Source organism: Ovis canadensis, chromosome 1, assembly GCF_042477335.2.
Source record: "Ovis canadensis isolate MfBH-ARS-UI-01 breed Bighorn chromosome 1, ARS-UI_OviCan_v2, whole genome shotgun sequence".
Lineage (NCBI taxonomy): Eukaryota > Metazoa > Chordata > Mammalia > Artiodactyla > Bovidae > Ovis > Ovis canadensis.
The window spans coordinates 35,936,246-35,963,179 of NC_091245.1; positions in this window are offsets into that span (position 1 = coordinate 35,936,246).

Below are 26,934 nucleotides of genomic sequence, written 5' to 3' on the forward strand. Positions count from 1 at the left end.
GGTGGTCTACCTCTACAGAGACTGTTAATTTGAGGATCAAATAAAACACTCAGGATAACATGTACCCCCTAAAAATATCTAGACAGGTTTTCAATATACTTTGCCTATTGATGGACTAGTTCCATTTAAGAAGTTTTATGCATCAAAAAGCTTTGAATTTGATCAGGTTGTTGATTGATTCACCTCTGAGAAAGTGGCATTCAATTTTAGCTACTCAGGTGGTGCTAGTGGTAAAGAACCTGCCTGCCAGTGCAGGATACGCAGGAGACTTGGGTTTGATCCCTTGGTTAGGAAGATCCCCTGAAGGAGGGCACAGCAACACACTCCAGTATTCTTGCCTGGAGAATCCCATGGACAGAGGAGCCTGGTGGGCATAGTGCCGGGAGCCAGCGTGAGGAATCCCACCCACGACAAGGTCATGTGGCAGAGGCCTGATGGGTAAGGCGAGTCAAGCCTCAGGCATTTCCCCCTGGCATTTCCTGAGCATGTACCCCAAAAATAAGAATCTGCCTGCCTTGTACTTTTCCACTCTTCTGACACACTCTGGAAAAAGTTAACTCAGGGCTTTAGTCTTTTGCATTTGAAAGGTTGTTTCAATCCAAAAACCCCTCTGATGACTTTTTAGCCTGCCTGCAGGACTCGTACAGCTGCACATGTGATTGTTTGCGGCCTCCTGACCGCAGGAGGCACAGGAAGCTTAAAACATCCTAGGAATGTAGGGGCCTCTGAGGAGTCAAAATCATTAGAATAGGACTGATTAAAGGTTTCATTTGTTGAGCCAATACTTGCTGCCAAATTTTCATATCTTTTATTTGTAGATATAGTTGGTATATAGAAAAACAGGTAGCAGACCAGGTATTAGCAACATTAGATCTTTGAGTTAAGTACTTTCTTTGTTATAACCCACTGAACCTTTGTTCTACAGGAATGTAACTTTATTTAGTACTTTGAGGGTGATGCAGAGTAAAGAAAAAACACTTCTAGGGAAAAGGAGTTTTCTAGTTGATAGACAATTATCCAGGAAGAGAGCCATAAAAATGTTAACAGGCCTCTTGGCCAGAAGATAATGTAAACCACCTGAGAACTTTTGTATACGGGAAGATATGCAAAAAGAAAGCCTGGTCTCAATGAGGGTCAGGACTGCTGCCCCTGCATAACTCTGCATATTCCATTATTTCTTTATGTACAACTTGGGGTATATAAGCTCATTTTGAAAATAAAGTCTTGAGTCTTGCACCGATGCTGGGCTCCCCATGTCGTTCTTTTCTCCCCTTTTTCCGGCTGAATTCCCATCTGGAGCGGGGAGGCTCACCACATCTACTTACTTGCCCTGGCTTCTAAGACCCAAGCGAATGGGAGCCTAAGGCGGGGTACCCTTCGATATTCAAGTGGGCGCTGTTGGCCTAACGTAGATGGTGCAAACCTCTTGTCTCGAGGTTTTATTGGTTTTCCCCGTAAACCAAGTTATTCAGCATCTTTTTCTCCACCTAAATTTCCTACTATACTATTTCTTCCTAATCTAATCTTATATTTCTAAATAAATAAGTTTTCCTTGCCTATCCGTCTCCACTTCGAATCACCCTGGATCCTCTGGGGCTGGACCTTGGCAGCACAGTACATAGGGTCTCAATGAGTTGGACATGACAGAAGCGACTTAGCATGCACACATACTACATTTTGCAACATTTAATAGCGTATGCAATAGGTGGCTTATCCAGAGATTATTCTCTCAATGGCATTTAGCAGATAAAACAAAGTGTATCATCTTGCCCAAAAAACACAGACAAGTCTCACTGGAGAGCTGTATGCTAAATAACTGGTACTGATGACAAAAGTACTCCCAACCCCAATTTCCTGTCACTAACATGGATTTCTTACTCTGAGAGCCTGTCTTCTTGGCCACATTTTATGATGCCAATGAAGACATGCCAGAGATTACCTCCTGTGTAACTTGGCATTGAGCAACATGTGTGTCCAATGATGGTGGCAGGCACTATTACTATATCAAGGTAAATAAAAGTCCACTTTTTAAAAATGCCAATTCAAGATACAAATCATGTGTACAGCATACTCAGAACAGAGTTTTGAGCAGTCTAGTATCCTGAAGACTTTCAAGCTTCAGTTCCAAGGGTTTGCCAGCCATCCTTGGCAATCCTGGGATCATAGAGATTCCGGTCTCTGCATTTATCATCACATGGCCATATTCTTCCTGCATGAATTTCCTCTCTTCTTATAAGGACATCAGTCACATTGGCTTAAGGTCCCACCCTACTGCTGTGTGACCTTATCTAAACTAATTAAATCTACAATGACTCTATTTCCAAATAAGTTCACATTCTGTACTAGGGGTTAAGACTCTGAAGTTCAGCCAAACCCACTTAGTAATAAAGTGACCTTAGCCAAGTTACTTAAGCCATGGTTTCATCTTCCAAAAATAGGACTAAAATTTGAGAAAATGAAATGAATGGCTAGAGAGTGTATATCAAAAGATGATTAGCACAGGGTAGGTGCTAAAGAATGCTACTTTTTTCTTTCTTAATAATTAAACTTTACTGTCTGATCAATTAATTTTTTTATATGTTCTAGTCCTCCAGCAAAGATTTATTGAACACTTAATATATGCCATGTACTAAGGTATCATTCATATAGCATAAAAAGAGATGTGTTCCTTTTCCTTATGGAGGTTAATCCAACTCTATCCTGGATTTTAACTGAAGAGTTTATTTAGCAAAATGACCTTCAAGAGAAGAATGTTTGCTAGCCCACAGTCTGACTATTGAAGAGTAATAAAGGGAAACAGAATCAACATTTATTGTTTATCATGTAGTAGATGCTATGCAAGATGAGTTGCATAATATCTTGTTAAATTCCCCCAGATCTGAGAATGTATATTCAATTAATTAAACTGTGACTCAGAGAAGTGAAGAAAGCTGCCTGTAAGCTCTCAGCTAGTAACTACTGGAGCCACTTTCCTCTCTGCTACACTTAAGAGTCTGTGTTATTGGTCAGGCATTTAAGTCATCAAACTAAAGACACAGGATGAAGAGATGCATGAGGAAGAGTAATGGCTCAATCCTCCTTTGGTAAAACCCTTGACTGTATGCATTGGGTGGTGGTTTATTTTGAAAACTGCTAGGCCACTTTTCTACCCAGTTATGGCTTTTTTTTAATACTCATATGACACCAATTCAAGTGAAACTTACCTTATGCCAAATTCTGCTTACTTTATGATGAATGAGTGGAGAGATCTAGTAGCACCCTGTAGCCATGGTCTTTGGAAATCAGAATGGTAAGGGATGCAATCAGTGGCCACATATGTAGACTTGTTACAATATTTTGACCCCCTTAATTCTCTGATCTAAGAAACTAGATAACTATGCATTAGCTGAAAGGTATTCCTTTACCATGTTTCTTATTGACTGCCAGGTCTTCCCAAGATCCTGTATGACTACCCAAGGACTCAAAAACACAGTGCCAGGTAACAAGCTCTCTATATGGTTTGTTTCTTCAGAGAACTCCTAGGAGATTAGCAGCTTGGAAGTCCTTATAGCTATGGAGTTGATGTCTGTTTCCATGTTCTTTCCCTTCATTTTATGGTCTGTGTGGATCATATATTCTGTTGGACACCAGCAGGAATCCTAAAAGCCTCTCAGAATGATATATTTCTTCTTTTTGGGGTGGAGGGATAACTACTTCAGAACTCTTTAAGTATCTTATCATGAATTTGCTGAGGCTTACTAAGTAGGTTACACTTGATTCATCTGTCCACGTATAGTTGTGAATCAAAGTCCATTCAATACTGAAAAGGTTCTTCTTCCTGTCACTGTTGTCAGTGAGGATCTTAGGGTAGCGGTTCTCAACTGAGAGCAATTTTGCCAGCCCCTTCCCAGGAACATTTGTCTGCAGATAGTTTTGCTTTTTGTAGCTGGTATATACGTGGAAGTGTCATTGGCATTTATCTGGTAGAGACAAAGTGAAAGTGAAAGAAAGAAGTGAAGACGCTCAGTCGTGTCCGACTCTTTGCTACCCCATGGACGGTAACCTACCAGGCTCCACGGTCCATGGGATTTTCCAGGCAAGAATACTGGAGTGGGCTGCCCTTTCTTTCTCCAGGGGATCTTCCCAACCCAGGGATCAAACCTGGGTCTCCTGCATTGCAGACAGATGCTTTACCATCTGAGCCGGTAGAGACAAAGGATGCTGTTAAACTTCCTACAATCACAGGAAGCTCTTCCACAAGAAAGAATTATCTGGCCCAAATATTGATAGTATCATCAATAGGTTGAAAAACCCTAACCTAGAAGAATATTTTTCTCTTACAGCCTTCAGGCATCTCTTCGGAAACCATATGAACCTGTGTTCCAGGGTCAGATCAACTACTTATTAATTATTTTAACATAGTCAAACAGTTCAATGCTTTTGGACATGGGCTTCACTGCTTGTACGTAAAAATGAGGGAAGTGGTTTTGGGGAAATTGAAACATATTGAGCCACTAGTTAAATTTTATGGTCAAAGGAAAAGGGGGAAAACCTTTAATATTCAAAGAATTTTTTGAAGAGATATTTATAATAGAGAATAGTATAAGACAATTTTATATAAATCTCCCCATTCTGGCTCCTGTGGTAAGGAATGTTCCTGCAAGGCAGCAGACCTAGATTTGATCCTCTGGCTCAGGAAGATCCCCTGGGGAAGGGAATGGCTACCCATTCCAATATTCTTGCCTGGAGAATTCCATGGAGAGAGGATCATGGCAGGCTACAACCCACAGGGTTGCAAAGAGTTGGACACAACTGAGCAACTAATACTACTTTCTGTTTAAATAAATGATAGTTTATTTCATAAAACATTATGAGGATCTAGTTTAAAAATCAGTTCTTATACATGGAAAATGCCTTTATTCTAATGCTAGGAATGAGAGTAATGGGATTCAAATTTGAATCTAAAGTCAGCAAGAGGGAAACTGGTTACTTTGTTTTCTGAGCAGCCTCTATCCTTATTTCTTACTGTTACACTCATTACAGTGCCCAAGCCTCACTTGTTTATGTTTATATCTTTATGACCAAACTGTGTACTCCGAGTGGATATTAGTGGGTTTTAGTCACCTCTGTATCCCCAGTGTCTTGTGCATGACTAACTGCATGTCTCTCAGGAGATAGGTTAGTGCTACCTGCTTTGGCTTCCTCATCTGAAAAATGCAGGCAAAACTGTGAAGTTGTTGAGAGCAATAAATAAAGCAATGCTTGTAAGTATCATAACACTCTATCTGACAGATAATAACCATTCAGTAAACTGAGTTATTGTTATTACTTACATTCCAACTCTGTCAGTAACAAGGGGTGTAATATTGAGAAAGTAAATCAGGTCTTCTTTTCTTTTCTTTTTTCTGCTTTTCCTTCTTTAAATGAAAGCTTGTATTAGACTATCTAAATTCTACTTCCCAGATTCTAGATTTTATATCCTTTGATTCTGAGGATTAAAGTCTTCAGGAGCCTTGCTGGAGGTCTAATCCTGTGCAAGCTCTTAGAGTTGAAAAGGGGTCCATTGATTGTGGTCTAATGTGACTTTGAGGCTGAGGACAGTCATCAGGCAGGAGAAGAAGAATTTAGTGGGTAGGCAAGAGATGATGTAGTGTCAGGGAAAGAGCAGATAAGGCATCAAAGAACTGGGAGACCTCACTCATGTGTTGTATGGCTGCACATATTATTCCTCCATGACAGCTTCCAGCTTCTCACCAGTAATGTAAGAAAGAAATAGCTAGCAAGTTGAAGGGCTCTACTGCTCCTACCTTGTACGATTTTGGCCCTTTCTCGTCCTGTCGGGCATGCTCTGCTGAATTCACTGTTATGTGCAGTGGTTGTTCGCCTACTCACCATGTGGGTACTCTCCTCCCTCTGTCTTTCTGTGACTCTAGATTTTGAAGACAACTCATGTCATCTTCCCATTTAGATACTACTTTGTTAAGCACTCTTGTTTGCTAGATAGAAATCCCAAAATAATACAAGTAGTTTGGATTAGGGTTCTTTTTGCATCAGAATAACCATAATGAGTCTCCTGGGACTAACTGAAGGTTACAGAAAAGCTATCTAGTACTGAGAACCCAAAGGCAATGGAAAAATCCTTCCCAGGAAACAGAGAGGTTCAAGAAATAACAAGATTAGAAGCCACCTGGAAACAGATGCATAATGATGAATAATTCATTAAATCTTAGTTTTATCCTGTCTTGCTCCAGAAAGGACAACAGATTAAATGAAGGCAGATTTAAATTCAGTATTTGAGTCAAGTTTGTAACTAAGAACTGTAACCTATCAAACAATGAAACTAACTTCCTTTCAAGGAAGGGAGCCTTCAGCTGGAGAGTGGGAAGTTTTAAAGCTGGAGAAGATTCTTGTTTCTGAAGAAAGAGAGAGAAAGAACTTAATAACCTTCAAATTTCTTTTCAGCTCTGACATGATTATTCTATCCAGGAAGGTAACACTTAGTGAGAAATAATACTGTGGATTGGCCAATATATCAGGTACCAGACACTAAGCACTACCTGCTCACAATGACCCTGAAAAGAAGGCCTTAATAATCTCATCTTGCAGATAAGAAAATTGTGTCCCAGAAAGGGAAACTAGGTGTTTTTCACATGCTTGAAAGAGGAGCAGTGGGGTCTGACTTTCTATCTGGTGAAGGAGCTTTAAGAAGTCAGAAATCACCTGGTTCTTGCTGCTTTGACGACACCAGCTTGGGTCCATGAGCTCCTCCATAGGGGAAACAATGAAAAGGCAGATTGTTGACTGCTTTGCACATAGAAGGGGAGAGGAGAAACAAATGACTCTACTCCTTGACCAAGAAGAGGAAGGAGGATGCCTGTGAGGAGAGCTTGTCTGGGAGTTCCTGCCACCTGGCGTTTCCACCTCCTAGAAGCCAGATAGACACCCCCATGGCAGCCTGTCAGTAGAGAAACTGGCAAGGAGAGAACTCACTCACAGGCTGTTGGGCACAAGAGCCTGCCCACAGGGTATTCTGTGAAAGGGAGGACCCTAGGAGCAGGGAGTAGTGGCCAATCCCTGTGGTCAGCAGGGAAAGGAAAGGAAGAGAGGGCTGAAATGTATTGTATGTCTTAAGCACTGTGTTGTACTCAGTACTTCAAAAATATTTATTCTTTTAATTCCTCTCAACAGTCCTATTAAGAAGGTATTATTTTCTTCATTTTTCTAAACAAAGACACTAAGGCTTTTAGTGAAATTGTGTTACATTATTCAGTGTGCATTGGATATTAAGCCAATCTTGTCTGACTCTGAATTCCACATTTTTCTATCTAATTATGGCTTTCTAACTTCTATTCACTGGTGTCCCTTCTTGCATTTTCACCATAACTGCATAGCCCTATACTTTTATATGACATTTTTCTATAAATCAACTGCCTTCCTTCTTAAATTTTAGTTAGATCAATGCATTTTAAAAGGGAGATGCATAATACCAACATAAATGGAAAGCAATTTCACTCACCCTAAATAGATGGTAATAACAAAAATGAATAAATGAAAACAAAACAGTGTTATTAAATTCCTGCTGTAAAGTCTTAGGTCTAGAAGGCTCTGCACCTAAGGCATACTTTCTTTGTAAAAATGAAGATTAGTGAAGTGTTAGATTCTAAAGGTGCAGAGCAACAAAGTGATGCTTTCCTCATCAGTATCACTGAATGGATTGAAAGAGAATTGAAATTCTTGTCATGTGTTTCAAGGCTATTTAATGCCATTTCTCTGACCCACCACATACCATTTCCTGGGCCATCAGTATCCCATGTCTGTACTTTGGCAAGTTCATCATGATCATGGCAATCTTATAAGGTCCTGTCCTGAAATCAAGCAAGTGCTCACTTTGAATATCATTTCCCCAAATGAAACAACACAAGTTACTAGATAAGAAACAGAGAAGGATGCAGAAAATATCTAGATCCTCCCAAGCAGTTTTCCTACCTTGAGTTAGTCATCTAATATGTCATGAAGACCATGACAATTTTCTGCTAAGGAAAATGAAGAGATTTCTGGTTTCAGATATAAGTAATTCTCAATTTCTTATCTTGGAATTCAAGATCTTTAAAAATCTGTTAGGCCCCACCACTAGCATTGTACTCAGCCCAAAGTAAGTCAAAATGAAGCACTCATCATATCTGTTATATGTCTTCAAAATGTCCTGCCACCATACTATTGCTAATCTGTTCTTCTCTCAGTTCTCATAGTGTATCTACATGGGTAATTGTAGGGGTGGGGGCAGGCAGAGAGAGACAGCCCTGGAAAGATAAGAGTAAGAGAAGGTCATTTTTAATTTGGTTGTTTGCTTTTTTGTTATTGTTGTTCAATTGTTGGATAGAATCCTTAGTATTAATGAATTCATCCCAAGCTGTTCTGTTATTTCACCTAAATCTGATGAAAAAGAAAAAGTTGTGCTAAATGGGATCAGAAGTGCTCATTGGGAGGAAAAGAAAAAATAGCTGCCACTTTCAGGAACAGAAAATGGACACGGTTGAAGACCAATTATCAGTGATTTAAAAAAAAATATGTATTTATTTTTGGCTCTGCTGGGCTTTCATTGCTGCATGTGGGCATTTTTTAGTTGCAGCAAGTGGGGGCTACCCTCTAGTTGTGGTGCACTGGCTTCTCACTGTGGTGGCTTTTCTAGTTGCAGAGCATGGGCTCCAGGGGAACATGGGCTCAGTGGTTGCAGCTCATGGGCTCTAGAGTGTGGGCTCACTAGTTGTGGCGCACAGGCTTAGTTGCTCCGGGGCATCCCTGGAATCTTTCCAGACCAGGGATGAACTCACGTTCCCTGCATTGACAGGTGGATTCATATATATATACATATATATATATATGTATATATATATATATGTGTGTGTGTGTGTATATGTATATTTATTTGTTTTATTTTTGGCTTCATGGTCTTCGTTGTTGCACATGGGCTTTCTCTAGTTGTGGCAAGCAGGGGCTACTCTCCGGTTTTGCTGCATGAGTTTTGCATGACAGTCACGTCTCTTTTTGCAGAGGACAGGCTCTAGAGCAGAGGCGTTAGTAGTTGTACTGCACGGGCTTTGTTGCCCCATGGCATGTGGAATCTTTCCAGATGAGGTATCAAACCAGTGTTTTCCCTTGCATTGGAAGATGGATTCTTAACCACTGAACCACCTGGGAAGTCCAGTGATTTTGTGTGCAATAACCCAAACATCAAAGGAACATGTGGCTATGAAGAAAGTTTTAATATTCAGAACCTCAGGACTACTCCAGCTATAAGCTCCTGGAACGCTCATGGAAATTTTGAGGTTAACTAAAGAAATCATGTGACTGTCACATGATAAGTTTATAACTGTCTTATGAGGAGGACAAAATGATACATTTTGAAAAAGAAAAAAACACAGTTGAATATTACAGAGATTTCCAAATATACACCATTATATACTTTTTTCCTTTTCTGTTTGATTTATTTGAAAACATAATTGCAAAAGATTGTGAATATAAATAAACTTTGGAAGGATTTTTAAAAAGTAAGAGGAGAGTATGCAAAGGTTTGAAAGATGTCTGTTGGGGTTGGTGATAGAAAAGCTCTGAAAAAACTGCTGGAATTGTTTCAGTTCTGGGTAGGGGGTGTTGATTGAGGAGTAAGTGGGGGTTGAGTACCCAGAGACAGCAAGAACACCTTATCAACTGAGATAAAAGGTGAAAAATGAAGTGTTAGATAGAGAGGAACATAGAAAATCTCAGAGCATATTTTCAGGTTGAGATTTGGCTCCTTTTTGCAGGACACAAAAGATTTGAGAGGAAGAGGCTTAAGAGCTACACTGAGAGCCTATGGGGGAGAACAGAATCAAGAAGAAATGTGAAGGGCTTGGCCTTGTACCTGAGGAAGGACGCAGTAAAGTGATGACTTTCTATAAATGGAATGGAATTAGCAGAATGAATTTGTAGCACACATTTACCACTGAATAGCTGGAGAGACAAGATCTCTCTGGATTTTTGCCATTCCATATATAATATTAGAAGAGTCAGCATGCTAATCATCACGTAGAGTCACAGAACTTTTAAGGTGGAAGGAGGTCCTGTTCTCTGCCTTATATTCAGATCCATGTCAGACCAAGGGTAGGTCTACTTGTTTAACTGGATTGGCAGATTAATTTCTTCATGAAAGAGAAAATTCTACTTTCAGAAGTCCTTGAATATCAGGAGGTGATAGTTTGAATAGAAGTGGTATCAACCTCCCCACCAGATGGTTCTAGTTTTGCTCTTAAAAATCCCTCAGGACTTGAATCCCTCTTCAAATATGTGGACAGTAATGGACTCTTCCCCCTTAAACCAAGATAATAGGCTATTCAACCATTTTTCATATGAAATGGTTTTAAAACCTTTCATTGCCTCAGGGATCATTTTTTTGTATATACAAATATCCGTTTAAAGTGTGATGTACTAAAACAAAAATATCACCTGAGCAATGGTTTTACAGGGAAAAGTTTTGAAGAGTCCCTTCTAGGTACTCAGTTTCATTAAGTCCAGCCAAATTGCTGATTGAGATTTATGGAGTACTTATTATATGCAGGAAATTTCTTAAGAGTTTTAATGCATCAACTTATTTAATCTTTTCAATAACCCTATGAGGTAGGAACTATTAATATTCCATTTTACAAACTGATGTTTGGAAGCCAAGGTGGGCTAAGTAATTTTCCCAAAGTACCACCCTTATGGCAGAAACTGAAGAGGAACTAAAAAGCCTCTTGATGAAAGTGAAAGAGGAGAGTGAAAAAGTTGGCTTAAAGCTCAACATTCAGAAAATGAAGATCATGGCATCTGGTTCCATCACTTCATGGGAAATAGATGGGGAAACAGTGGAAACAGTGTCAGACTTTATTTTGGGGGGCTCCAAAATCACTGCAGATGGTGATTGCAGCCATGAAGTTAAAAGACGCTTACTCCTTGGAAGGAAAGTTATGAGCAACCTAGATAGCATATTCAAAAGCAGAGACATTACTTTGCCGACTAAGGTCTGTCTAGTCAAGGCTATGGTTTTTCCAGTAGTCATGTATGGATGTGAGAGTTGGACTGTGAAGAAGGCTGAGCGCTGAAGAATTGATGCTTTTGAACTGTGGTGTTGGAGAAGACTCTTGAGAGTCCCTTGGACTGCAAGGAGATCCAACCAGTCCATTCTGAAGGAGATCAACCCTGGGATTTCTTTGGAAGGAATGATGCTAAAGCTGAAACTCCAGTACTTTGGCCACCTCATGAGAAGAGTTGACTCATTGGAAAAGACTCTGATGCTGGTAGGGATTGGGGGCAGGAGGAAAAGGGACAACAGAGGATGAGATGGCTGGATGGCATCACCGAGTCGATGGATGTGAGTCTGAGTGAACTCCAGGAGATGGTGATGGACAGGGAGGCCTGGCATGCTGTGATTCATGGGGTCACAAAGAGTTGGACATGTCTGAGTGACTGAACTGAACTGAACTGAACTGAACTAAGCTAGCAGGTGGCTGAGTTGGGATTTGAATGCAGATTTGTTTGATTTTGTTATGTTATGACCTTCTTACATGGTGGTGTGTTTTTTATTCATTTCCTTTCCATCCTGTTCTTGTACAAGTAGGTTTCTTTAACCAAATGCTGAGCAAAGAATATGGCATACAGAAGCTCTTGTTAAATATGGGGTGAATCCTTGTGGTATAGATATTGCTAGTTCCCATTTTGCAGGTGGGAAAATTGAGGCTCAGGTAAACAATAAATATTTATTAAGAGCTCACAAAGCACCAGACACAGCACTGTAGCCAATAGTGGGACAAAAGTAAGCACAGAGTTATACAAAAAGAATATATATATTACACACACACAAAAAGAATCCTATATCTGGACTCAAAGATGAATTCTATTTCCATAACATCACAGCTTTTTATTTCAGCAAACTCCTGAGAATCAATCTAGAAGAACAGAGCTTGCCCACTCTGACAAAACAAAAAAAACAATCAACCAACAAACAGAAAAACTTGTTCAGAAAAGCAAAGATGTCCTTAGAGACAAAGAAAGGATTCTGGAGAGGAAAAACAATACTGTACGTGTCAAGGAATAGAGGGTCTCTCCCCATCTTCCCACAAATCTAAAACAGTTTTTATGAATACCCCCCACCAGCAAATATGGCATTTTTAAAAATTTCCCTTAAAAGTGTAAATCAGAGCAAAGACTATATTTCATGCCAAGAGGCTTGTATATCCATCAGGTATTTATGGTGCTGCTGTTAGCCAACTCTCCCATCTGGGATGTCTTTAGTCATCTTTCATCTGGTACACCTATTAGAGAAACTCCAGAGCCATCCATAACAAAAGGACTCATCTTTTAGAACTCCTTTGGCAGGGGGGAGAAATCCAAAGCTTTCCCATAAAGCCTGTATTCCGCATTGCGTTTAAAGTGGTTGTTTGATATGATAATGTCTTTGGGGGGAAACTTGGCCCTGCCTCCCAGGGATAATAGAGGATGATTATTTTATTCTGTTGTGCCCTCTAACGAGGAACTATTTATTAAAAAGCAGAAGGGTGTGTGTAATCTACAAATTATGAAGGGAAGAGATTGAAGATCCTCTCTGCATCCCCCCTCCCCAAAACTAAAAGCTTCAGCCAAAAAAAGTTTTTTATCCTTTCTAAACTGGGTAGTGAGTACCTGCAATAATATAAAACCAATTTAAAAAAACACAGAAGAGGAAAGATTTAATAGACTCTTCCATTAATATGATCAAATATTCCTGGAACCAAGTTGTTTCCTATATACTTTCCAGTTTGACTCTGTTCAAGCAGAGGTGAAATCTAAAATCTAAACATGAGCTATTTTTTGTTAATAATCATTTTGAAAGAGATGAATGCATCGCTGAGAAAAAACAACGGCTTTAATTGTCACTTTGAACACTGCAAAGCTATCTCATTAATCCCTCAGCAGAATGCCTCATTATTAAAATAATATGTGGGGAGGTTGCAGTCCAAAAAAGCCAGGAAACAAATTCATTGGTAAAATGTTCCAGAATGTCTCAGAAAGAAATAAAACTACCAGAACTTTCATCCTATTCCAATCATAGACACCATGTTCATGAGGAATTGTAATTTGTCTTGACGTGACTGCTTAAATGGTTCCAAACACACAAACCCATGCTGGAGACCACGCTGACTGCTTCTATCCTTGGCCTGGATGCAGAGACACAGGCCTGCAAGTGTCTCCTATCCATTAGATGGTCAGATCAGAGAGGGGCTGGCTAAATGCATGGGGGTGAGGAAGCTGCAGGGTTTTACGCCTTATTAATTGGACATCGCTATTTAAACTCTCCAGGACTCCAAATGGCTTTGGCATATGGTCAGACCCATAAAATAAATGGACTCAAGAAGTGAAAAGGAATACTCTGAGTTAGGCCATTTCCTGTTCCTCCCTAGAATCCCAAACTGTATCAGGTACCAGAAATTCAAGCTCAAATCTCAGCTGAATACTCAGCCAGTCTCTAAATACTACTATAACAATAATCAAGGCCTTTGTTTTTCTCCTTGTTGATGTAACCTCTTCAAGAGGTGATGGCATAAATAAATAACCACCTTTATTTTTAATTGGCCAATAGGTATCAGTCGAAATAATTCGCTCAGCAAAATAAAAAGTCACTGGAGTTTTTTTTTTTGTTGTTGTTGTTGTTGTTTTTTGGTAGCTGGTATTTTGTCAAGCAGTAGTGCCTCTTCGGCGTTTCATATCAGTCTTTCTGAGTGAATTGTCCTGAAAAGGTTACCTCTGGCACTAAACCTAGGAAAGCTTCTACTTCTAGGAGAGAAGGTAGTGGGAAAGATCAGTACAGGTTTCTTTCTGTCTTTGCTTCCTTGAAAAGCAAGTTTTCTGAGACCTGCTGCTAAGTCACTTCAGTCGTGTCCGACTCTGTGTGACCCCATAGACAGCAGCCCACCAGGCGACCCCACAGACGGCAGCCCACCAGGCTCCCCTGTCCCTGGGATTCTCCAGGCAAGAACACTAGAGTGGGTTGCCATTTCCTTCTCCAATGCATGAAAGTGAAAAGTGAAAGTGAAAAGTCAAAGTGAAGTCGTTCAGTCGTGTCCAACCCTCAGCGACCCCATGGACTACAGCCTACCAGGCTCCTCCGTCCATGGGACTTTCCAGGCAGGAGTACTGGAGCGGGGTGCCATTGCCCTCTCCTTTTCTGAGACCAGATGGCTTTATCTCTTGAAAATAAGCAGAGTCAGGCAACAAACTGGACACCTCTGTCATAAGGATCACTCCATCACCAGCCCTACTCATTCTTGTGAGGATTGTTTGCAGATTAGCCTTCCATAACACGGTCACTGAGTCATGGGCAAAGGGTAGTAGGCTTCCTTGAGGGTAGAGGGGTGAAGCCAGATTACAGGTTGATGGCATGATATAAAAAAAAAAATGTATTTGGCGGCACCAGGGCTTAGCCTACAGGATCTAGTTCCCTGTTGTTCAGTCTCTCTGTCTTGTCCAACTCTTCACGACCCTGAGGTCTGCAGCACTCCAGGCTTCCCAGCACACCAGTCCTTCACCATCTCCCAGAGCTTGCTCAAAGTAATGTCCATTGAGTTGATGATGCCATCCAACCATCTTGTCCTCTGTCATTTCCTTTTCCTCCTGCCTTCTATCTTTCCCAGCAATGAGTCGTTTCTCACATAAGGTGGCTGCACCATTGTAGCTTCAGCTTCAGCATCAGTCCTTGCAATGAATATTCAGGACTGATTTCCTTTAGGATTGTCTGGTTTGATCTTGCAGCCGAGGGACTCTCAAGAGTCTTCTCCAACACCACAGTTTAAAAGCATCAGTTGTTCAGCACTCAGCCTTCTTTATGGTCCAACTCTTACATCCATACATGACTACTGGAAAAACCATAGCTTTGACTAGATGGACCTTCGTAGACAAACTAATGTCTCTGCTTTTTAATACACTGTATAGGTTTGTCATAGTTTCCACCACCATCCCCCGCCCGCCCCGACCATAGAGCAAGCGTTTTTTAATTTCATGGCTGCAGTCACCATCTGCAATGATTTTGGAGCCCCAAAAATAAAGCCTGTCACTGTTTCCATTGTTTCCCCATCTATTTGCCATGAAGTGATGTGATCAGATGCCATGATCTTTACTTTTTGAATGCTGAGTTTTAAGCCACTTTTCCATTCTCCTCTTTCAGTTTCATCAAGAGGCTCTTTAGTTCTTCTTCACTTTCTGCCATAAGGGTGGTGTCTGCATATCTGAGGTTATTGATATTTCTCCCAGAAATCTTGATTCCAGCTTGTGCTTCATCCAGCCTGGCATTTCGCATGATGTCCTCTGCATATAAGTTAAATAAGCAGGGTGACAATATACAGCCTTGATGTACTCCTTCCCCAATTTGGAACCAGTCCATTGTTCCATGTCTTGTTCTAACTGTTGCTTCTTGACCTGAACACAGGTTTTGCAGGAAGCAGGTAAGATGGTCTGGTATTCCCATCTCTTTCAGAATTTTCCACAGTTTGTTGTGATCCACACAGTCAAAGGCTTTAGTGTAGTCAATGAAGCAGAAGTAGATGTTTTTCTAGAATTCTCTTGCTTTGCCTATGATCCAGCAGATGTTGGCAATTTGATCTCTGGTCCCTCTGTCTTTTCTAAATCCAGCTTGTACATCTGGAAGTTCTCAGTTCACATATTGTTTAAGCCTAGCTTAGAGGATTTTGAGTATTACCTTGCTAGTATGTGAAATGAATGCCTACTATTATGTGGTAGTTTCAACATTCTTTGGCATTGCCTTTCTTTGGGATTGGAATAAAAATGACTTTTTCTAATCCTGTGGCCACGGCTGAGTTCTCCAAATTTGCTGGCCTATTGAGTGCAGCACTTTCACAACATCATCTTTTAGGATTTGAAATAGCTCAGCTGGAATTCCATCACCTCCACTGTGTTCCTAGTGATGCTTCCTAAGGCCCACTTGACTTTGCACCCCAAGATGTCTGACTCTGTGAGTGATCACAGCATTGTGGTTATCCAGGTCATTAAAATCTTTTTTTTTTGTTTAGTTCTTCTGTATATTCTTGCCAACTCTTCTTAATATCCTCTGATTCTCTTAGGTCCATTCCATTTCTGTCCTTTATTGTGTCCATCTTTGCATGAAATGTTCTCTTGGTATCTCTAGTTTTGTTGGAGAGATCTCTAATCTTTCTCATTCTATTGTTTTCCTCTATTTCTTTGCATTGATCTCACAGGAAAACTCTCTTATCTCCCCTTGCTGTTCTTTGGAACTCTGTATTCAGATGGGTATATCTTTCCTTTTCTCCTTTGCCTTTAGCTTCTCTTCCTTTCTCAGCTGTGTAAGGCCTCCTCAGACAACCATTTTACCTTTTGCATTTCTTTTTCTTAGGGATATTTTTGATCACTGCTTCCTGTACAATGTCATGAACCTGTCCGTAGTTCTTCAGGCACTTGTCTATCAGATATAATCCTTTGAAACTATCTGTCACTTCCACTGTGTAATCATAAGAGATTTGATTCAGGTCATACCCAAATGGCCTAGTGGTTCCTACTTTCTTCAATTTAAGTCTGAATTTTGCAATAATGAGTTCATGATCTTAGCCATAGTCAGCTCCTGGTCTTGTTTTTGCTGACTGTATAGAACTTCTCCATCTTCAGCTACAAAGAATATAATCAATCTGATATTGGTGTTGACCATCTGGTGATGTCCACTCGTGCAGTCATCTCTTGGGTTGCTGGGAGAGGGTGTTTGCTATAACTAGTGTATTCTCTTGGCAAAACTCTGTTAGCTTTGCCCTGCTTCAGTTTGTACTCCAAGGCCAAATTTGCCTGTTAACCCAGGTATCCCTTGACTTCCTACTTTTGCATTCTAATCCCCTATGATGAAAAGGACATCTTTTTTTTTTTTTTTTTTTAGTGTTAGTTCTATAATATCTTGTAGGTCATAGAATTGCTCAACTTCAGCTTTTTTTTGCATTAGTGGTTGGGGCATAGACTTAGATCACTGTGATTTTGAATGGTTTGCCTTGGAAATGAACTGAGATCATTCTGTCATTTTTGAGAGTGTATCCAAGTCTGCATTTTGGACTCTTTTGTTGACTACGAAGGCTAGTCAGTTTCTTCTAATGGAAGTAGATACAGTAGTAGATATGATGGTCACAATATTAGATAAAATGGTCAATAGTAGATGTAGTAGATATAACTGTCCTCTGAATTAAATTCATCCATTTCTGTCCATTTTACTTCACTGATTGCTAAAATGTCAATATTCACTCTTGCCATCTCCTGTTTGACCAGTTCCTGTTTGACTTCCAATTTACCTTGATTCACGGACCTAACATTCCAGGATCCTATTATTGTTCTTTATAGCATCGGACTTTACTTTCACCATCAGTCACTAGATCCCTGAGCAGGCATCAGAGGCCCCCTGCATTGGGAGCATGTAGTCTTAGCCACTGGACCACCAGGGCCGTCCCTACTACTTAGAGCATAAAGAGATAAAATGACTAAAACTATTGGAAGGGGCTGGGAGAAAAGCACTGTGCTGCTAAATCCAGTCCATAGGTTCCTTATAGAGGCTAGGCTGCGGGAGGTTAAGGGAAGGGGGATAGTGGAATCCTTTTCTACCCACTTATTTGCTACCAGGTGGACTCTTTAGGACTTCACAGATACATCACATTTAAACCTCATGACAATGCTTATGATGGAAGTCTGACTGTTCCATTTTATAGCTGAGGAAACTGAGGCTTAGAGATTTCAAGGTGCATGCTCGTGGTGCATGATGTAAACTTAAAGGTTGGAAACGATGTCTGTATACTCCGCCCCACGTCTCCCCACCCCCAGTCATGGTGGTAACTGCCCAAGGCTCTTTGTAGCACTCTGAGTGGACAGCTGTGCCCTGCCCTCCTGCAGCACCTCCTCCCTTCCCTGGTGGTTGTCTCTAGCAGCTTTCATCCTGGTGCGCCACACTGGGGTCTGCTGGGTACCTCAATACTTCACCTGGACCTCTGCTCATAGTCTTGCCATTGGTAACCAATACTATTTCCTCCAAATAAAACCTGCCTTGGCACCAACATTCCATCTCCCCATACCTTTGTTGATACACTCTCAGGCAGACAAGGAGCCCAAGCAATATGTAGAAAAATATGGTGTAGCTTCCATCCTGCCTTGATATTCTTTGTTAAGTTAAGTTGTGATTGAGTGCCAAGAGCACAGACTTTGGGTTTACTTAGAACTGGGTTCAAATCCTGGTGTCGCTTCTCATTAAGTGGGTCACTTGGAGCAAGGATCTGTGTCTATTAGCCTCAGTTTTCATGTCCACAAATGGAGGATAGGAATGCCTTTCTCACATTTACTTAGGATTGTGTGACATAATGCAGACAAGCCTTCAGCGTAGTGTGGAGTGCCTAGTGAGTCCTTAATAAATGGAAGCTATTATTTAGGGTAGACGTTTGAGATGAAATGGTTTCCACATTCATTTTAGAGTTGATAAATGAAGCTACGATCCCAAGGAAGGAATGAGGCAGGACTATCAGAGTACTGACCCACCTTCCCCTAGGATGCCGAAGTCTCTTCCTACCCCTCGGTGGAAACATTCCTTGCACTGCAATTTTTCATGTCTTGCAACGTCCAATCAATACCATTGATTTAATGATTAATTTATTGTGTTCTCAGTAAAAGCCCTGCATTGACTTCTTAAAATGGAATCTTATTGCATTTTAGACAAACAAAGCTAATTGGCAGCAATCATTTAAAGGGGAAGCACAAAGCATTCTAAACACACATACACGATCAAACCCAATAATGAAAAACAAAAGTCTTATGCTATTTTAAGGATGCAAAAGTGGAGGGATGAGTGAGAGAGTCAGTGTTTTCTGAGTTGCTGAGCCACAGAAAAGATCATGTGGCCCAGTAATGCTCATCTGTGGACCGACCTTTTTCATGCCCTTTGCTTATTGCCCTCTCTGTAAGGATATCAGGAGAGTTGTCTTTTTTTTCCCTTGCAGTCTGTTTTAGGAATAAATAGTTGTGTCTTTGACTTATGGTCTGTTTTTATCTCATAGACTATAACCAGTGAGGCCTTCATCCTTCCACTGATTTTCAGAAGACCCTGATGATATGGTCAATTCATACCCCACAACTGCATTTTTTTTTTTAACGCATGTTGTATAGCTTTCATTTCTAGACCTGCATTTTTGTTTTTCTCATTGTTTACCTTTGCTTCATCTATGCTCACCGAATTATAAAATGGATTACCTAAGTAAATGTGAATGCATCTTTTTAAGTTGCCTCTATTTGGAACACAGGTAAGGGATATATAAACAGTTAAATGGTGAAATACAGAAAGTAGGTGGGAAAAGTCCAATTTTCTATTCTCCCATGCCACAAACTAGCTTCGCAGTTGGTTACCTGCAGCAGTTTATGCCTTCTGATGAGAGCAAAAACGGGCTCTACTGGCAGCTGTCCTAACCCAGAGGTTGGTTCTTGCTCCACCATTCTGTTCTCCATGGCACCCCCTTCCAGAGTTGTGAGAGAGCTAGCGGACCTCCCCCCAGGGGCAGAGGGAGGGGATTCAGGGAGGGCCTGGGCAGGGCTGACTTGGCCACTGGGTGTCAGTGTTGCTGCACTGGAGGGAGGCCTCTGGACCTTGTCTTTGGCAGCAAGAAATGCCTCCTGTTTTCCTCACATAACTCAGGTGGACAGGAAAGAAGTGACATTCGTTAGATCTTTTTCTTCTGCTCCAAACAGAAGGAATGAGAACTCTCTTTGCTATAAACTTTCCCAACTGCCGGGAGTGTGAAGTTTAAGGCAATGGAGGATCCCTGGTGTTTCTGATGGTAAAGAATCCACCTGCAATGCAGGAGACCTGGTTTTGATCCTTGGGCTGGGAAGATCCCTGGAGAAGGGAATGGCAACCCACTCCAGTATTCATGCCTGGAAAATTCCACGGATAGAGGAGCCTGGCGGGCCAGAGTCCATGGGGTCATGAAGAGTCAGACATGACTGAACAACTAATACTTTAATGAGCCATCAGTAATTTTTTAAAATTACCTTTCTTCACCAGAAAGCTGTCTTGATAGAATTGCCTACCCAGCACCACACCAGCAGAGCCCACAGAGACAGCCAATCACCTTGACCAGATCCTAGGCTTTGCAGCCCGAAGACCTGGACTTGCATCTGGGAGTACTCTTCCCTCCAGCCCTTTATCCTAACTAGCTGTGCGACCACCAACAATTTTGAAACTTGCTGTGCTGCAGTTTCCTCATCTCCAAAATGCAATTTATAAACATGTTTCAGAGGAGGTTTGTGACAGTTACATTTGATTGGGCGTGCAGAGCAGAAAATCATGATAGGTGTTCAATAAATGAGAGCAAATGTGGATAAAATGTAAGCTAAGCTGAGCTGTGTGGTTGCTCAAAATATATTTAGCAAAGATTTTCCAGTGTCCCCAGAAAGCAAGCAGAAGGTGTGTGTTTCAGTGCATGCATGAGAGATATAGACAGAGAGGGAGGGAGAGAGAAGGGAGGGAGAAAGAAGGGAGGGGGAGAGTGAGACAGGGCAGGAGGTGGGATGAGCTGTGTGTGTGAGAGAGAGATAAATAGAGAGGCTCTCGCGTGACATGCATAGGAAGCACAGTGTTCACAATATATCTCATGAAAGAGTTGAGAAACCCATATCCTAACATCGTTTTCCTGCCTGACAGTTTATAACTTCCTTCCAATAGTAGTCAGCACTTCTGAGATGCTCACTTGTGACAGAGAGCACAACGCAGAACAAGGAGCAGCCTCTCACCAGGACCAGAGCTTAACATCCTGGGCTCTAGTGTCATCTGTAGCAGCTCTCTGATGTCCTCGGACTGGAGACATCTTAGTCAAAGGAACATGGCTTTGGAGTCAAGTATAGGCAAGAAGTCCAACTCCTGGACTCATGATGTCTGTGACCTCGCGTAATTATTGACCCCTTCAGAGTTTCACATTTTCATCATTTGTAAGAATGGAGATGTGGGTGCATGCATGCATGCTAAGTCACTTCAGTTATGTCCTACCCTTTGCAACCCTATGGACTGTAGCCCACCAGGCTCCTCTGTCCATGGGATTCTCCAGGCAAGAATACTGGAGTGGGCTGCCATGCCCTCCTTCAGGAGACCTTCCCAACCCAGGGAGTGAACCCACATCTTATATCTCCTGCACTGACCTGCTAGGTCTGTACCACTAGTGCCACCTGGGAAGCCTTTGCTTTCTGTCAAGAAGCCTTCACCTAGACCGAATCCTATTCTCTTTTCTCTTGGCACATTCATTCTTTCTGGGAACCATTATGTTACTGACCAGGTATCATTGAGTGTGGAATCTACCTGGAAGTATGGAATTCTGTTCAATAAGCCATGGCTTTCTTCCTTACCAAGTTTAGCAGTTTGGGACTGAGTATTCTCTAGGTTGATATAAGATATGATACCATTGTAGAATCTCAGGGAAGGACTGCTATCATATGTTATATCAACCTAGAGAATACTCAGTCTGGTCAGTAAGATAACATTTTGTTTTCCAGCATTGGAAATGGGCCCAGAGAATCAAAGTGATCTTCCTCATCACTGTAGAGCTCAGAATTACCATATCAGGCTGCCTTCTTGTTATAAAGAAATAGGCTATCATTCAGATGGTAGTTCAAATACTTAAGAGACCAAAGATTAAAGTCCAGCTCTTCTCACAAACCAGCTGTACTCAGGCTGAAACTCTTCAATGCCTTTACTCACACAGAACCCCTCATTACTATGGGTCATTGTGACACAGACTTTGGCTTGTCATAGGATTAAAAGATTCTGGCTTTCAAATAAAGTGATGAACTAATGAAACACAGTTTCCCTAAAGGTAGGATGAATTGAAGCAGTGCAGGGCATCCTGTGTGTTCTGCAAGTCTTGGCCAGTATTTCCCAGTGTGATTATGATAAAAAAAAAAAAAAAAACTTTTGGAAAAGCTTTTGGAGTGTATTTTCCCATTTTCTTAAAGGTTCACAATGAAAACTAGCATATTAAAGCCTCCAGTTCTAAAGAAATCTTCTGTAAGTTTGTACTTAGTCCACTCTGTGTTTCCAAATCATAACTGACTATGGAACTTAACAGAAAACTATTAACATCCCATAGAAGAATTGTTTTATGAATTATCTTTCTTTGAATTTCTGACATGAACAGTGTTCTGAGTACTTTATTGGTTTTCATTTTAATCTTTGCAACCAGCTAGAGACAGAGACTGGAGAGGGAAATGGCAACCCGCTCCAGTATTCTTGCCTAGAGATTCCTGCGGACAGAGGAGCCTGGTGGGCTGCTGTCCATAGGGTCGCACAGTCAGACATGACTGAAGCGACATAGCATGCATGCCTGCATTGGAGAAGGAAATGGCAGTCCACTCCAGTATTATTGCCTGGAGAATCCCAGGGACAGAGGAGCCTGGTGGGCCGTCATCTATGGGATCGCATAGAGTCGGACACAACTGAAGCAACTTAGCAGCAGCAGCAGTGACAGAGACATTGTTAATAATCTTTTTTATGATGAGAAAACTGGAGCTCAGAAAGGTGAAGGAATTTGCCAGTTTTGCACAGTCAATATGCCCTGCTTTTCACTTTATTTTGTTTATAATTTTTAATACACGTTGCCTTCCTGTGTCTTCACTCATAATGTAATCAATGCCTAGATTTGGACTCTCACCATTTCTGGCTGGGATATCTTCTTTATCTTTTAAGACCTAGGTTAGGCATCATTTCAGCTGTGCTAAGTGTTTCTCCCTTGTGTTCTTCCCACAGTTTTCTCTTTCCCTTGATCTTAATATTGTCCACTTTATTTTGAAAGTGTCCGCTTATGTGACTCTTCTTCCCAGTAACTTGTAAGCTTCTTAAGGGCAGGTGCTATGTCTTCCCTCTTTATTGTATACCTACTGCCAAGCTCAGTGCTTAAAGTCATACACATTTATGAAAACTATGGTAGAGATTCAGCATCTCTCTATTGCACTGAATTGAACTGAGCTGAACCAAAGCCAGTTCTCTCTAACTTCAAAGCCCCAAACATTTCCCATTATACTTCACTGCCTCCCATTCCAACTATAAAAGTTCTATTGCATTTTGGACCAAATAAGCAATGGACCTATTTTTGTTCCCATAGTATTTGGTAATGCTGTGGAGAATTATAGGGAGCAAATTTGGAAGGAGAATAGGTACCTTAAATGAAATTTATGTTACATCACAGGTCACATTAGCATTCTGTGTATAAATCCCTTCGTACAGAGCAAAGAACACAGAAAGCTCTAAGCAAATATAAGCTATGATTTAAACTATTACAGTTTCAGAGAATAGGTTCAGTCATTATCAATAATACTTTTATTTCATGCTTTGAGTTACAAATTATATTTCTGCATTTTTCTTGATAACTGTCTTGGCTGTATAGATTCAGTCTGAAAGTTAAGATTCTGGTGTTCAGAGCAGTGATATATATAAGTCAAAAGCCTCTAGTGGGAAATTCTGTGTAGATCAGTTCAGTTCAGTTGCTCAGTCATGTCCGACTCTTTGCGACCCCATGAACCGCAGCATGCCAGGCCTCCCTGTCCATCGCCAACTCCCAGAATCCACCCAAACCCATGTCCATTGAGCGGGTGATGCCATCCAACCATCTCATCCTCTGTTGTCCCCTTCTCCTCCTGCCCTCTATCTTTCCCAGCATCAGGGTCTTTTCAAATGAGTCAGCTCTTCATATCAGGTGACCAATGTATTGGAGTTTCGGCTGTGTAGATAGGTGGGTTGCAAACCAATAATGAACACTATACCTGCAGTGGGGGCTATCATTAGGACTCGGACAGAGAGCTATGCCTGGAAGTCAAGTTAAATTTCCCTATTTTCCAGCCTTACTACCTGTGACTATCACTATCTACCCATCAGGAGAACAGGAGAATGAAGCTTAAGGTTACTCATTTATTTGGCAAGTTTGCGACCACAATGCTTTAAAAATAGAGTTATGGAGTTTTAGTGTTTGTGTCTCTGTGTCTCTTTCCCTTGTGTTAAAGGCTTTGAGGCGTGCTCTTCAACCCCCACATCCTCTCTCCCTATATCTGACATAAGCCTTGAATGTTACTATTTGAATAGCCCCCACACTCATCTCTGGCTTCTTCATAAACCCACAATTTCTGAAAAATTGAAATAGGCTCTTGACTTGTCTTTCTAACCCTGGTCTTATTAAAGAAATCACACCAGTTCCATGTTTCAAGATCTCCCATGAGACATGAGACCTACTTGACTCAGTAGGCTAAATTCCTTATCTATTCCAGTGACTTCTCAAGTCATCTCTCTTATCATTTGCCTCCTTCTCCCTGTTCAGGTGCCCAGTTGCACATTGGATTTCTTAACCATTCCCATCCTGAGCCTCCATGCATTTCTACTCTTAGGAATTCTCTTTTATCCCATGTGTCTGGCATGTGTCCTAGTGTCCATGTGTCCTAGTCATGCCCCAAACATACCCTCCTCTCTGAAGCTGCTCTTTCTCCTCAAACAAGTGTGCGTACTGTTCCTCTGAGATTCTACTGCACTTTGCCAGCAGTCTGTTGTGTGTTTTTTTAAAAAAATTTATTTATTTTTGGCTGTGCTGGGTCTTTGCTGCACAGGCTTTCTCTAGTAGAGGCGAGTGGGGGCTATTCTCTCATTGTGGTGTGCGGGCTTCTAATTACTATGGATTCTCTTGTTGGAGAGCGTAAGCTCTAGGCACACAGTCTTCGGTAGCTACGCTGCATAGACTCGGTAGTTGTGATTCCTGGTCTCGAGAGCACAGGCTCAATAATTGCGGCATATGGGCTTAGTTGCTCTGTGGCATGTGGGATCTTCCAGGACCAGAGGCTGAACTCATGTCTCCTCCTTTGGCAGGCAGATTCTTTACCACCGAGCTACCAGGGAACCCCTTCTATGTTGTATTGACACCGAGTTTTCGTCCTTTCTAAAGCCAGAAGGAGAGTTTGGTCATGTGCGAAGGACCTTCTGTTGGAGGAACAAAGGGATCAAAATAATTACTTGCCTGGTGACACTCTCTCCTGCTCTGTGAAAGTAGCTCAGTCATGTCTGAGTCTTTGCAATTCCATGCGCTTAAACAGTCCATGGAATTCTCCAGGCCAGAATACTGGAGTGGGTAGCCTTTCCCTTCTCCAGGGGATCTTCCCAACCAAGGGATTGAATCTCCCACACTGAAACTCCCATTCTTTACCAGCTGAGCCACAAGGGAAGCCTCCTCTGTGGCTGGAATGTAAAATTTAGGCTGGATAGACCTTTTCCTAGGGAGTTTCCAAGAGGTCTAGGAGGGACCAGGTGACTACCGTGAGAGACTGAAAATGGGAAGCTGAATTCTAATTACTTGGCTTTATCTGGGCTCTGTCTTAGAGTTCCTCCCTGAAATTTACATTTGATTCCCTTATCCCATATGGAACCTATTCCAGCTCTCTAGAGTAGGTGGGGATTCAGATGAAAGCCATGGCAAGGAATAACCAGGATGCATATGGTTGGCATCTTTTATGTTGTATTTTCTCAGGAGCTTGAAGTGACTAAGCAGGCATTTGGGATCCTGGCTCCATCACAAGCACACAGTATAACACCTAGTACATTGAATGGTATTTTTTTCTGTCTTTCTTCAGTGTTAGACTGTGAGCTTTTCATGTGCAGGGTCTAAGCACATGCCCTTGTTCCAGTCCTGTACTGGGCCTTGTAGCTATCTCAGCAAAACAAGAGTGGAGCTGGCCTGGAGGCTATTGGGGTGGACTTCGGAGAGTCAGCTTTGCTTCAGATCTCACTTGTACCGCTTAATGGCGCGTGACTTCAGGCAGGTTATACAGGCATTCTATGCCTTCGTTTCTTCCTGCATCTAGTGAGGATAAGAAGTATCTTTCCTACAGTTTTGTCAAGACGATCCAATGAGCTGTGTATGGAAAATGTGTGCCTGCCGTCTAGCAGGCAATGACTAGAGGCTAGTTATTCATAATTTTCTTTCTCAGGACATGACATTTTATCAGCATGTAGTAGGCATTTAATAAATGTAAGTAAACAGTGAAGCACTGGATAAAAGTTTTTCAAGGCACCGTACATTTTGACTTGAGACAGGGTGGAGTTCTACAAAGAGCATGGGTTAGGAGTCAGAATGATGAGTGTGATCTACGGTGCTGCTACTTCCTACTTTCATTAACATGGACAAGCCATTAATCTGTCTCAGCCTCAGTAATATTTAACCCCAGAAGTAGGTGGTATTTTCACCTTCTATTTTATCTGTGTCTCTGCATGTTCTGAGGCCCTGTTCTCCAGATAGAGAGCCACTTTCTTATGAATTGAAGCTTTGAGACAGGGAATTCTAAAGCAGGGAACAGAAGTGAGGGCTCTGAGAAGTCTCAAATAACCAGGACCCCACCCCTGAGGACCCCTGAATTCTACCTTCTAAGTGGATATGCTTTGTGTGATTATGACTCATGTTTTTGATTTGGTCATTGGTTTTTACTAAAATAGTAAATAAGACTTGTGTTTCTTACTTGTCTCTATCATTTCAGGTATTTGGGATGCCATTTACAAAAATTAATTGCAATATATTTTGATAAAGGCATTTTGATTTAGTGAATAATCTGAATTTTGAGAATTAAAGAAATTAATGTAGCTATTTTAATTTTCACCATATTCACAATCCCAGGTAGAGGCTATTATGGGATCTATTTTGATGAAGGCTTGAAATAGTTAACACTAACTGGGGCCTGGTCGTAAGAGGTGGGCCATGGTTGGATGTTAAAATTTATTGAGTGCTTATTTTATGCCAGTCCTTTTCATTATCTGTCATGCTAATAACCACCCTATTAAGCATTATTGACCCATTTTATAGATCAGGAAAGCGGCACAATATCACAGCCATGAAGAATAACAGTTCCTGAATTTGA